Genomic DNA, 13,996 nt, shown 5'->3' with positions numbered 1-13,996 from the left:
GGGAGAATCTTTTTTAAAGGGCTTTGTTGAATAAATGAAGCCATTTTTGCAGGTTTTTTAATATACCTCTATAAACACAATGAGATTCAAATTTATAAAACTGATTAAGGCCATCTCTGCACCTCAAACACAGGCACCCGTTTGCCCTTGGATGTCTTGCAAGCATATTAAATTTAATCTCTCCTAAACAGGCTTTTCGGAGAAGGCAATGGCACCCCACTCCAGTACTCTTGCCTGGAAAATCCCATGGACAGAGGAGACAGGTAGGCTGCAGTCCATGGGGTGGCGAAGAGTCGGACACGACTGAGCGACTTCACCTTCACGCATTGGAGAAGGAAATAGCAACCCACTCCAGTGTTCTTGCCTGGAGAATCCCAGGGACAGCGGAGCCTGGTGGGCTGCCGTCTATGGGGTCGCACAGAGTCGGACACGACTGAAGCAACTTAGCAGCAGCAGCAGCAAACAGGCTTTTGCTCTCTATCATACACGGATCACCTAACAAACCCTTTCTCACCACGTCCGCCCCTCCCAGAAAAGGCACACCCAGCTGGGTGGACTCCTCTTTCCCCCAACATCCAATTCACCAAAGCTGTGTCAGCTCCATCTTCCTGGCACCTCCGCTTCTCCAGTTCTCTGGCCACCACCCAGAGGACAGAAGCAGCTTGCTAACTTACCCCTCTGCGGCGCCTCTGCCCTGTAAGCCACCGTTTACCTCGGTTCCTAATCCATGTCCCCTGCCCCTCCGTGTGAGCAATGAAGACACTGCTGATAATCTGCTCTGTGGGGCCCACTGTGGCAGCCGTGCCAGGCTTTTGGAGCACATGAAACATGGCTAGTTCAAACTGAGAAGTGCTCACGTATAAAATACAGCTGACTTCAAAGGCTGAGTACAAAAAGAAGTGGAATGCCTCATTAATAATTGTGTATGACGTGCTGAAATGATATTTTGTATTACTGGGTTAAAAGACACTAAAATTAACTTTACCTGTTGCCGTTTCACGAGGCCGTTAGAAAACGTATGATCGCACATGCGGCTTGCTCTGTGTCTCTGAGACACTGTCCTGACTCACTGAGAGCACCAGCACGCCATCATTTTAATCACACGTGACCAAAGTATAGACAGCACAGGCCTGGCACTGGGCGGGCACCCAGATATTTGCTGGAGGCATGATGGCCAACAATCACCATGCCTTACACACACTCATTTAAAAACGAAACATGGAAAATTTTACCTCTTACCTGAAGCTGAACCACACTTTGAGGTACAATTTTTATTAGGAAAACAACTTTACTTTCTTCGTTGTTTAATTCAACAAATATTTACTGAGACCTGCTCTCCAGAGCCCACCAGATTCATGTGTCCCAACTTCCAGCTGCGCTGTTCCAGCTGGGCTCACTGCTGCCCTTTTATGAAGGAAAACCCATAATGTGGGATCAGAAAGGCCTTCTTTGCTTCTCATATTTTGCATTTTTACAATAAAACATCATTTGAATTTATGCAAATACATCCTTTTAAACTATTAAAACAACACATATAAAGTGACGATCTCCTTTTACCTACCTAGCTCCTCCTAATTAATTTCAGAACTGTTAAGAAAACTTTACATATACATGAATTTTAAGATATGTTGTCTACTTCTCTAACAATCATTCTAATTATATCATTAATTTTTAAAATTTTCCATCAGAAGGGAAAGACAGAAACTGGGGAAGACTGGAAAATCAAGGTGGCGTAATAAGATTTTGAGTCATCAACCCTTAAAACATTAGTCATCACAACTCAAAAGATCATCGTGAGAGCAGGAAAGCTAGTGGACAGGACAAGGAGGAAAAGAAACCAGAAGGCGGTTATTAACATGGGAAGTCTAATAAATAAGAGGTGGGTAGTGATCATCTCATAATGTACAGTAAGTCCCCCCCACACAAATGAGTTCTGTTCCAAGAACACGTCTGTAAGCCCGATTTGTTAATAAGCCCAACAGCTAGCCCAGATGCCCAACTAACACAGTCGGCTACGGAGTGCTATACTGTAACAGTGTAAGCTCTTTCCACACAAATAATACATAAAAAGCACACAGACACAAAACATAAAAAACATTTCTAATCTCCCAGTACAGTACCTTGAAGAGTCCAGTATGGCATCGAGTGAACAGGCAAGAAGAGCCGCTGCCCGGAGGAAGGGGCGGGAGGGATGGCAGAGCTGCAGGGTCGTCCGCATCAGGAGACGGAGGGTGAGCCTCGGGGTCACTGCTGCCTGACGCGCACGGCATTTGACGGCGCAGGTTCTGGTCCCTTACTGAATTCAGTTCTATCTACCCTCCTGAAAAAACTACCCAGTGATGTCTGGGTAGCAGTCCCTTTCCTCGCCCCCGTGACACGGTAGTGCTGGGCTGCATTCTGAACGGCTGCTGCAACTCTTGGGCACTGTTCTATGTTCGGGGCCTATGACTCAAAAGCTCACAGCACCTCCTCAAACGAAGAAAATCTCCTTGCCATTTCCTCTGTCACAGATCTGGTCTTAGCAGTCCCAGCCACACCACTGCTGCTTTTCTGCCTGCTTCCGGATATCCTGGGCTTGAAACAGTGTGCTACGGTACTCTACACAGTACTGCTGCTAAGTTGTTTCAGTCGTGTCCGACTCTGTGCGACCCCATAGATGGCAGCCCACCAGGCTCCGCTGTCCCTGGGATTCTCCAGGCGAGCACACTGGCATGGGCTGCCATCGCCTGCTCCACTACACAGTACTGGGAAGCACCAAAAAGCACGGCCACTTGCAGAGGACACGCACACGGGACAACACACGCCAGACACTGAGTGGACACGCAAACAAACGTTCGAACCTTTGAAAGCTCACAGTATCAAGGTTTATATGTAGGGGACTGACTGCATTCAAATGTCCAATCACTATGCTGTACACCTGGAATTAACACAGCACTGTACTCCAGTAACAAGTGAAAACAACAAAGAAAACAAAACCCCTGGAGGCGAGGGTTTGGACCCCGCTCCAAAGATGTGTCAGACCCCCTTATGTTACACCCCGTGACATCTGAACTACCAGAGGGGGTGGTACCCTCAGAGGGTAAGGCTTCCTCCAGGCAGCATGAGGTCTCCTACAGAGACCATGCGCTCTTGACGGCCTCACACACACAGAGCGCATTTCAAGACATAGTACAGGACTATAATCTGAATGAATTTCTATCTGATTCAGGTTGGAAACCCTTTAAAAATTTCAATTTGGGTCCTCAGTAAACCTCCAGAGATCAATCACAACCAAAAGAAGAAACGCCAAGGAAACTACAGTCCAGTTTACCGCCCAAACACAGACACTCACAACTACCTGCTTACACGACAGAGAACTCTGCGGGGACATCAGGCAAAAAATCCAGGTCTTCCACAAACAGGTGCTAAGAGGTACAGGGGGAATTGTTTTAACTGCTAGACTTTATTTGGATCTCAATTTGAAAATATTAGAAAACTCTACATATAAAAATTACTGTATTTGAGACAGTTGAAAATTTCAACTCTGACTAGGCATTAGATAGCATCAAGCAACTACTTTGTGGGAGTTTTAGGCTAACCATAAAGGAAAATTAACTAACTGAATTACATCAATATTAACTCCTCTGCCTCAAAAGACACACTGACAACCCAGAGAGCAGGCAGAGACGCTCACCGTGTTTATATCTCCTGAAAAACTCATATCCAGAATAAAACAAATCCTACCAAGTGTTGTGTGTGAAAATTTGTCCACAAACTCTGACACTTTTCAGAAAACGGAACTTCACTGTCCAAGGTGGGACAAAGTAAGTGACTCTCTCTAACAAACAGAATATGACAAAATTAAAGGTCATATCATAAAAAGGTCATGTCATAAAAATTATCACTTCCACTTGGTGCTATTTCTGTCAGATCTCTCTCTTTGAGGACGAAGTCAGTCACCATGTCCTGAGGACTGGACGCTGAGGCATCAGGACAAAGGCCTGCATGAAAAGGAGCTGTGGCCTCCCCACCACAGCCAGGACTAACTTGCTGGGCATGAAAATGAGCCACCTTGGGAAGGATTCTCCAACTCTGGTCAAGACTTGGAAGGCTGATGACATACATCCAAGCCAAACAGCCCAGCCAAGCCACTTTCAAGTTCCTAAATCACAAAAACTATGAGATAGTAAATGTTTACCATTGTCATAAGCCACTAGGTTTAGGGGTAACTGTTATGAATCAACAGAGAGCTAACAACATAAAATAGACAATGCAACAGAAAAAAGAGAGGAGGCGTAAATATCATTCTTCATTGAAAGGAGAAAAAAAAAAAAAAGGCTTCCTGGGTAGCTCAGCTGGTAAAGAATCTGCCTGCAATGCAGGAGACCCCGGTTCAATTCTTGGGTGGGGAACTTCCCCTGGGGAAGGGACAGGCTACCCACTCCAGTATTCTTGGGCTTAGCTGATGGCTGAGACGGTAAAGAATCCACCTGTAATGCGAGAGACCTGGGTTTGATCCCTGGGTTGGGAAAATCCCTTGAGGAGGGGAGGGCAACCCATTCCAGTATTCTTGCCTGCAGAATTCCCCATGGACAGAGGAGCCTGGCAGGCTACAGTCCACAGGGTCCCAAAGAGTCAGACACAACTGAGCAACTAAGCACAGCACACTCATTAAAAAAGGATAACTATGGTATGGCCAGGGCGGGGGAAGGACTGAGTTTGGGATCAGCCAATGCAAACTATTATATGTAAGACAGATAAACAACAAAGTCCCACTGTAGAGCACAGGGAAACATATTCAATATGCTGTGATAAACCATGATGGAAAAGAATGACTATATTTTGATTCCCCTGGCAGTTCAGTGGTTAAGACTCCAAGCTTCCACTGCAGGGGGCAGGGGTTCAATACTAGTTCGTGGAAGGAACTAAGATCCCACATGCTTCATGGTGCAGTCAAAAATAAGTAAACAAATGAAATTAAAAAGGACGTGTGTGTGCGTGTGTAAGTGTATACAACAGTCACTTGGCGGTATAGCAAGTTAACACATAAATCAACCACACATGAATAAAATTTTATAAAATAAACTGACCAAAAAAAGGCATGAAAACGTACCTGACTTCACTAGCCCAGGTTACAGCTACTGTAAGGCATCACCACACAGCCAGGAGCGTAGGTAAAATGAAAAGGATGGAAGACAGGAGCCACTCAAGAGAGGATGGAGTAAATGGACCCTCACACGGCGCTGGGGGAATGTCGCCTGGTACTGCTACTTTAGCGGAGGCAGCCACAGGCTTCCAAAGGGGAACACATGCACACCTCCACGACCGAGCAATTTCACCTCCAGGTATATCCCCAACAATCCCACACACAATGTCAAGGGAAAAGCTCAGACACACACGAACACACCATAGATTACGGAAGGAACAAGACTCGGCAGAAATAATCAACCTAGCTAAGTATAAGGACCCTGGCTGCGCTCAGCAGACGGCATGACTGAAAGTGGACAAAGGCGATGCCTGGGACCCAGGTACCCAGGTGGGTTTCAGACTGTGAAAACCCATTTATGATGTACACTCTTCTGTATTTCTATCACACTTCAATAGAGATTTAAACCAGTACGACAAGTCCAGGAGAAATGTGGGGACTGAAGGAGTAAGTGGGGCACCACTGACCTTGGGTTTATGGGGCTGGAGCTGATTACCTGAGGGTTTATTATACTATTCTATGTTTGTGGATGTTAAAATCTTCCCCTAATAAAAAAAAGACTTTAAACATACATTAATGTAAATTTAGGTGGAACTGCTGGTAAAAGTATAAACTAAGGTAATTTTTCTGGCCATAGATATCAAAGGGTTTGTAAATCTATACATTCCTTGACCCAATTACTCTGCTTTAATGAGCTCATCCTAAGGTGTTCATCCTGAGTCAGAAGTCTTATATATAACAATGTCCAAAGAGTTCATAACAGGGGAGGAAAAAGAGAGAAATGTCCAAATATAGAGGTCATAGGACACTGCGGGCACCACCAAAGGACAAACGATCAAGTCGCCCACAATCCATGGAACCTGAGTAACAGAGACTTTATCTACCCCAAGGTTCTTATCTATCCAATGAAATACAGCCATTAAAAATGCTGTGATCCACATCATTATGGCATCAAAAGCACGCAAATTATGAGAACAATGTGATACCACCACACACCTGTTAGAATGGCCAAAGTCCACAAGGCTGACCACCCCTCCTCACCGCCCCCGCAATGCTGGGGAAGGTGTGGAACCACCGGAACTCTTAGTCATTGCTGACCTAAGTGCAAAAGGGTGCAGGCACTGGGAAGACAGTTCAGCAGTTTCATACACACTAAACACATTCTTACCATATAATCCAGCAGTCATGCGCCTTCGCATGTACCCAGAGGAGCTGAAAACACGAACAACAAAAACCTGCACACAGATGTTCACAGCAGCTTCTTCCATACTTGGAAGCAACCAAAATGTCCTTCAGTGGGTGTGTGGGTAGACTTACTTTTCCTTTCCCCTCATGTTTCTGGGAGGGGGAAAGGAACTTTTTTTTTTTTTTTTGAAACATCAGGACATTCGGTCCTTAACAAAGCTCATCTTCAAAAAAAAAAAAAAGCTATTTTCCCAGAGCCTAACCCGCTGGGGTTTCACCGGAACCTAACCTACCTGGAGGAAGGGAATCTCCAGCTCCAGCCCCTCTAACCTTCCGCGTGAGGAAAGAGGAGCACACAAGTCCAGACCACGCTAGCCATCCCGCACCACCTGAGGAAGGGAAAAAGCAGAGAAGCACCGGTGAAGGTCACAGCTCACCAAGACTGAGGCCGCGCAGCACTGCACAACATTCCCGTCCCCGAGACAACTCTACTGCATTTCCGAAGATCTGCTCTTCACATTTCCTTTTACCAGTGTATCACGTCTGCCTTTCAGAAAGATTGCAAAGCATACTAAGGCAAAAAGTAGCTTGAAAAGACTGAACAAGCATCACAACCAGCCACTTACAGGGACACTTCCCTGGGGGCCCAATAGTTAGGACTCCACGGCTCCACTGCAGGGGTGCAGGTCCAATCCCTGGTCAGGGAACTAGAATCCCACATGCCATGTGCTGTGCCCCCCAGCCAAAAAACAAAACAGAACAAAAAGTCATGTATGCAAGACGCGCTGGAATTATCAGAACAGAAAAGCTAAGGGCTTTAGTGGAAAAGGTAGACAACATGCAATAAGAGAAAAAATAAAACAAAAATTGGAAGAAAGGATCAAAAGAAACGCTTCAGACCAAACACTAACAGAGACAGGCAATGTCTCTGATAGACTCAGTAGCAGACTAGACACAGCTGAGGAAAGAAACTCTGGGCTTGGAGATGTGACCCCTGAAATTTCCAAAATGGAAAAGCAAAGAGAAAAGACAAAAACAAAAATGGGGATGAGAGGTGCAAGACATCCAAGAACCATGGGAAACCATAAAGGGTTTAACATACACGTGACAGGACACTGGAGGGAGACGGGGGGAAAGAAGAGAAACAATATTTGAAGCCATAATGACCAAGATCTCCCCAAATTAATAACAGACACCAAACCACAGCTCAGGAATCTCAGGGAACACTAGCAAGATAAATACAGAAAATAAAAACCTACCCCCAGGTATACCATACATTGTCTACAAGAAATCCACTTTAACACAGAAACCCCACACTTCAATAGTAAAGGAATGGAGCTGTACCATACTAACACTGGTAAACAGAGTGGGAGTAGCTATAGCGATTTCAGACTGAGAAGACTTCAGGGCAAAAGAGTCATTACCAAAATGAAAAGGGGGCCAATACTCTAAGAAGACATAACAACTCTTAATGCTACGCACCTAACAACACCTAACCATCAAAATACAAGTTAAAAACAGATAAAACTGCAAGGAGAAATAGATGAATTCACTTTTACAGTTAGCAACTTTACTACTCCTCTATCAGAAACGGATATATCCATCAGAAAATCAGTAAAGACGTAACAGAGCTCAACAGCACCAACAATCAAAATCAGCTGTACACAGTTGATATGTATGGGCTGGCGCATCCAACGCCAGCAGATTATCCATCCCTAAACACACAGGGATATGCACCAGGACAGACCGTGCTCTACGAAACACACCTTAACAAACGAAGAACAAAAATCATACCGTGTCTGCCTTTAGACCACAATGCAATCAAACCAAGTCAGCAACAGAAATACAGCTGGCAAAACCCAAAGTACTTGAAGATTACAAACCACACTTGTAAAAAATGCATGGATTAAAGAAAAGAGAAACTTTAAAAATATCTGAACAAAATGAAAATACAGCTTATTAAAATTAGGGGGATGCAAAAAAACACTGCTTAGATTAAAATTTATAGAATTGAAAGCACATATCAAAAAAAAAAGATCTAAAATCAATAATCTAAGCTTTCACCTTAGAAGAGCAAATTAATTCCAAACTAAGCAGAAACTGAAATAATAAAAATTAGAGCAGAAAATAATTTTAAAACAAGAAATCAGTAGAGGAAACCAACAAACCCAAAAGCTGAGTAACCCCGCCCCCTCCCCCCAAAAATCAATAAAATCAGTAAGACTTTTGCCAGACTAAGGAAAAAAGACCAGAATTACTAACACTAGAAATGAAAGAGGGGAATCACTACAGATCTCACATGCAACAAAAGGATAATAAGAGTCTTAGGAACAACTCTACAGCCACGGGTTTGATAACCTGGATGAAAGGGACCAACTCCTTGACAGATACAATCTGTCACAACGCACGTAAGACTATTTGAATAGGGCTAGATCTATTAAAGAAACTGAGTCACTTATGAATAACCTTCTGGAACAGAAAGAATCATGTCCAAACGGGTTTACGGGTGATTTCCACCAAAGAGTTAAAGAAAAAACAGTTGTACCAATTCTCTACAGTCTCTTTCAGAAGACAGAAACAGAAGGAATACTTCTTAATTCATTCTGTGAGACCAATCATGCTCAATGCTATTTACTCAACTGAACTGAAAAGCCTGCATACAGATGTCTGCATCAGCTTTTTCGTAACTGCCCAAACTTGGAGGCATCCAAGATGTCCTTCAGGTAGAATGGATAGGCTGTGGTACAACCAATGGATATTATTCAGCACTGAAAAGAAATGAGCTCTTAAGGAGTGAAAAGACATGGAGGAACCTTAAATGTATATTACTAAGAGAAAGAAGCCAGTCTAAAAAGGCTTCAATACTATATGGTCTCTACCATATTTCGCTCTAGAAAAGGCAAAACTAGAGACACATTAAAAAGACTAGTGGTTGTCAAGGGTTAAGCCTGAGGCAGGGATGAACAGGCAAAGCACAGAGGATTTCTAGGGCAGTAGAAGTGTTCTGTAGACTACTATGATGCTGGATATATGTCATTACACATCTAAACTCAAAGAATACGTGACACTAAGACCGAACCTAACATAGCCTGCGGACTCTGAGTGACAATGACGTGTCAGTGTACGTCCACAGAGCTGGAGGGGGCATGTGGGGAGACAGAGTATACGAGCTTCTGGCTCTGTACTGCTGGCCCGATTCTGCTGTGGACCTAAAACTGCTCCATGAGATAAAGTTTATTAATTTTTTTAAATGGTTAAAATACAAATTTGTTACATATTTTTATAGCAAAAAAGATCTGCTAAATAATTTTTCATTTAGTCGAGCTTAAAAACATCATACCTGTCATACATCATTTGAAAAGGAAAGAGAAAAGCTTTCTAAAACAAGGTTTCCATCCACTGTTTAACAGTTGTACTTTATATATAAAGATAAAAAGCAAAGAATCCAGCTTATAATTCAGTATTTTACCTATTTCTGTACCAAACACTAAACTTTGAAAAGCTTCTAAGTTCGAAGTGCTTTATTGTAAGAAACTAAAAGCAAGTCAAATTGTCTGTGATAGAAAAAAAATCTAAAGCCCACTGATCTGGGAAATGGCTATAAAAAACACCTTCATATAATTAAAAAAGAGGCAGATCAGATCTCTGTGTACTGCATGGGAGTCAATGAAAAGTGATAAATGATTAAAAAAAAAAAAGTGTGTATGCCTAACTCTGGGCTTCCCATTCTATAAGCACACAAATAAATACTCAAACAGAAGAAAATCAAGAAAACAGACCAAAAAAAAAAAAAAAAGATTAACAGCAGAAGACAGAAAAGGATTGAGGGAAGGTGAGCAAAAGAGATTTTAGTCTATCTGTTTTTATTTTTTTCAAAGTAAATATAATCACACACTAACCAATTTTTTTAAACTAAGACCTCTAAACAAAAAAATGTCAAAAGAGTAAAAAAGAAAATTTCACAACATCCTACCACCAGTCAAGATTTCAAAACCAAAGCCAGTAAGAGATTTCATAAAATAAGGTATTAATCATTAACAAAGTCAGCTTCGCCATATCACTTGTTCTATGAAAGTTTATAATTTCTACATTAATAAACTCATAAGGAAAAAAAATCCATACAAATTCAGATTACCCAAAGTTAACCTTCAATGGGGAAAAGAGAACTTTAATATTATTTCCATTTTACATAGAAGAAGCTGGAGCTCAGAAAGCGAAATAATTTGGAGTATATTGTCTGTATACTGTCACCCTGCTTATTTAACTTATATGCAGAGTACATCATGTAAAATGCCAGGCTAGATGAAGCACAAGCTAGAATCAAGACTGTTGGGAAAAATATCAGTAACCTCAGATATGCAGATGACACCACCCTGAAGGCAGAAAGTGAGGAGGAACTAAAAAGCTTCTTGATGAAGGTGAAAAAGGAGAGTGGAAAAGCTGGTCTAAAACTCAACTTTCAAAAAAGCTAAGATCATGGCATCTAGCCCCATCACTTCACAGCAAACAGATGGGGCAAAAGTGGAAACCATGATAGATTTTATTTTCTTGGGCTCCAGAATCATTGTGGATGATGACTGCAGCCATGAAATTAAAAGATGCTTGCTCCTTGGAAGGAAAGCTATAACAAACCCAGATAGCGTATTTAAAAAGCAGAGACATCACTTTACAAACAAAGGTCTATATAGTCAAAGCTATGGTTTTCCCAGTAGTCATGTACGGACATGAGCTGGACCATAAAGAAGGCTGAGTGCTGAAGAATGGATGCTTTTGAACTGTGGTGCAAAAGACTCTTCAGAGCCCTTTGGACAGCAGGGATACTAAACCAGTCAGTCCTAAAGGAAACCAACACTGAATATTCCCTGAAGGACTGACGCTGAAGCTCCAATACTTTGGCCACCTGATGCAAAAGAACCGCCTCATTGAAAAAGACCTTGATGCTGAGAAAGACTGAGGCCAGGAGGAGAAAGGGGTGACAGAGGACAAGATGGCTCGGCGGTATTACCAACTCAATGGACATGAGTTGGACCAAATTCTGGGAAATAATGAAGGCCAGGGAAGCCTGGCGTGCTACAGTCCATGGGCTCACCAAGAGCTGGACGCAGTTTAGTGACTGAACAACAATGAGTAAGGGGGTAAGGTGGGTACATGAGCAAGGGCAGGCTGCCAAAGGTTCACACTAATCAAGAGGCAATTCAACAGGAACTAACACCAAAAGCTGAAAAAGTTGTAGGCCTGACAATATGGTAAATGGCAGGAATGGACTCTTCTTTCTTCAGGGAATAAACACAAACATGCCCGGTAATGTTTACCTTTAATTCTCACAATTCTGCTAAACCAGCGCACGCTATCTACCCTGTGCCCTACAATCCCTTCTCATTCTTTCCTCATTGCCCTAGAAGATTATTAAACTTTATTTTTTGAAAGTTGATGAAAACAGTAGTTATAATGCCTGTGCATTTCAAACTCCTTGGTATCACTGAAAATTACTAGGAAAGGACTAAAAGTAGCAATTATCTCCTTACTCCTGGGATCAGCAGTGCTGACACCAAGCCCCTTAATCCTTCCTCAGTTTACAAGGCTTGCCAACCAGCCTCACAAAAGGAGTTCCAACCTCACACAGCCTACACTAGTATGTCCCTCCATTTCTCTTTTCATTGATTAGCTGGAATAAGAAAAGACTTTGTATAAAGAAATACCAACAAGTATGAAACCATCCCTCCTCTCCCCCAGGAGAGGTCAAGTACTCTAAATGCTGCTGCTGCTGCTGCTGCTAAGTCACTTCAGTCATGTCCGACTCTGTGTGACCCCATAGACGGCAGCCCACCAGGCTCCCCCGTCCCTGGATTCTCCAGGCAAGAACACTGGAGTGGGTTGCCATTTCCTTCTCCATTGCGTGCAAGTGAAGTCGCTCGTCGTGTCTGACCCTCAGCGACCCCATGGACTGCAGCCTACCAGGCTCCTCTGTCCGTGGGATTTTCCAGGCAAGAGTACTGGAGTGGGGTGCCATTGCCTTCTCCACTCTAAATGCTGAACTCTACTCTTTTCATTTCCCAAAGACAGATTTGGCCGGTAATCTATTTTGGTCCACATCCCTTTTCCAGATTGTTTTTGGTGTTCTATACTTGCCTAGAGTCGCATTTAAGGTTCACATAAACGTTTTCTAGCAGTCAAAATGATCTTGTTTCAAAAAGGTAGCTTATTCTGGAAATCTTTTCCATTTCTGGATTAAAAAAAAATGAATCATGCCTAACTCTTTGCGACCTCATGGGCTGTAGCCTGCCAGATTCCTCTGTCCATGGGATTCTCCAGGCAAGAATACTAGAATGGGTTGCCATTTCCTCCTCTAGGGAATCTTCCCCCCCGCCAGGGATTGAACCCTTGTCTCTTACATCTACCTGCATTGGCAGGTGGATTCTTTACCGCTATTGCCATCTGGGAAGCCCCAAAATGAGCCAACCAAATGAAAGAGCAGAAAACCTTTAAGAAATTTGTTCCTGACACTCCATTTAAAGGACGGAGGAAAAAAATCCCATCTGCCAGCTCTTAGTAAAATGAATATCCTCTTTTACTTGTAATTTTTAAAGTTTTTTTGAATACTTGTCGAGACATATCCAAAACAGTATCTGGTACTTGATTATTCAAAAGCAGCAAGACACCAAATGAGCAAACCAATACCAGCAACCTAAAAATAAAGACTCAATGTGCCCGCTGGACTGGTCAACATGAAGAGCACTTTAGGTACAGAATACCTCAGACTCCTGGATGAGGAACAACTGACAAGTCATTTCTAATTAATCACAACAGCAAGTGGAAAAAGATAGGAAATACTGTCGAAGTGCTCAGGGGAGACAATGAAAACAATCATCAACCTAGAACTAGACAGCAGGCAAAATGCCTCTAGAGAATGACAGTATTTTTTGGTAATGCCCCATTTGTAGGATTTTAAAAGCAGCAAAATGAAAATTGGGCAGATGCACATAAATCGGGAAGGACACGAGACTGAAAGCATTCAAAGGTTTCTTATAAGAATAAAGATACCAATTAACTTTAGGCCTTAGGTTAAACATGAAATGTCTAAGATCACCAGAAGCGTCTAATCTCTTACTGAGTACAGGCAAAAAGAGTAGACAGGAATTAAGGGGGAAAGAATCCCACAATACATAGGCAAGAAAAGAAATAGAAAAGGGAAAAAACCCCATTCAGAAAGCAAAAATGCCACAGCAGAAATAAACCAAATATTTCAATCACAATTAATGTAAATTAGTTGAAATATGAGAAGTCGAATAATGAAAATGCAATCCAGCTGTGTGCTGCTTTCAAAAGGCACACCAAAGACGACACTTAAGAAGCAAAAAAATTCTTATCAGGCAAACATTAATTAAAAGTCACTTGGTACAGCTACCCCAATATCCAACAAAATTGTATTTTAGTGGAAAAAACGTTCCTAGAATCAAAGATTCACTACAGAATGACAAACTGTGCAGGTCACTAGAAACAATTCTAAACTTATAAAGCCAAAACTGAGAACTACAAGAATTCAGCAAATCTCCCATCATAATGAAATTTTAACAATACCCCTCTCTGGAACTAAGGGAACAAGCAGACAATATTAGTTGAGGACAC

The 13,996-nt window shown here is 42.5% G+C and overlaps 1 protein-coding gene across 36 annotated transcripts in view; it reads right to left on the bottom strand.

Moving 5' to 3' along the window:
* The window catches only part of PPP6R3 (protein phosphatase 6 regulatory subunit 3), a 122,642-nt gene that overhangs the window by 93,868 nt on the left and 14,778 nt on the right, over window positions 1-13,996 (bottom strand). For 19 of the 36 annotated variants that reach the window (XM_042237941.2, XM_060404364.1, XM_027959321.3 and 16 more), the window contains exon 2: window positions 6,664-6,759. The exons of the other annotated variants lie outside the window; for them this stretch is intronic. The gene's annotated coding sequence lies outside the window, so the exon portion shown is untranslated. The remainder of the gene's footprint in view (window positions 1-6,663; window positions 6,760-13,996) is intronic. 36 annotated transcript variants of the gene reach the window in all.

Source organism: Ovis aries, chromosome 21 (assembly GCF_016772045.2).
Source record: "Ovis aries strain OAR_USU_Benz2616 breed Rambouillet chromosome 21, ARS-UI_Ramb_v3.0, whole genome shotgun sequence".
Classification (NCBI taxonomy): Eukaryota; Metazoa; Chordata; class Mammalia; order Artiodactyla; family Bovidae; genus Ovis; species Ovis aries.
Note: the sequence above shows the minus strand (reverse complement) of the source record. Positions and strands in the feature narration are given on the sequence as shown.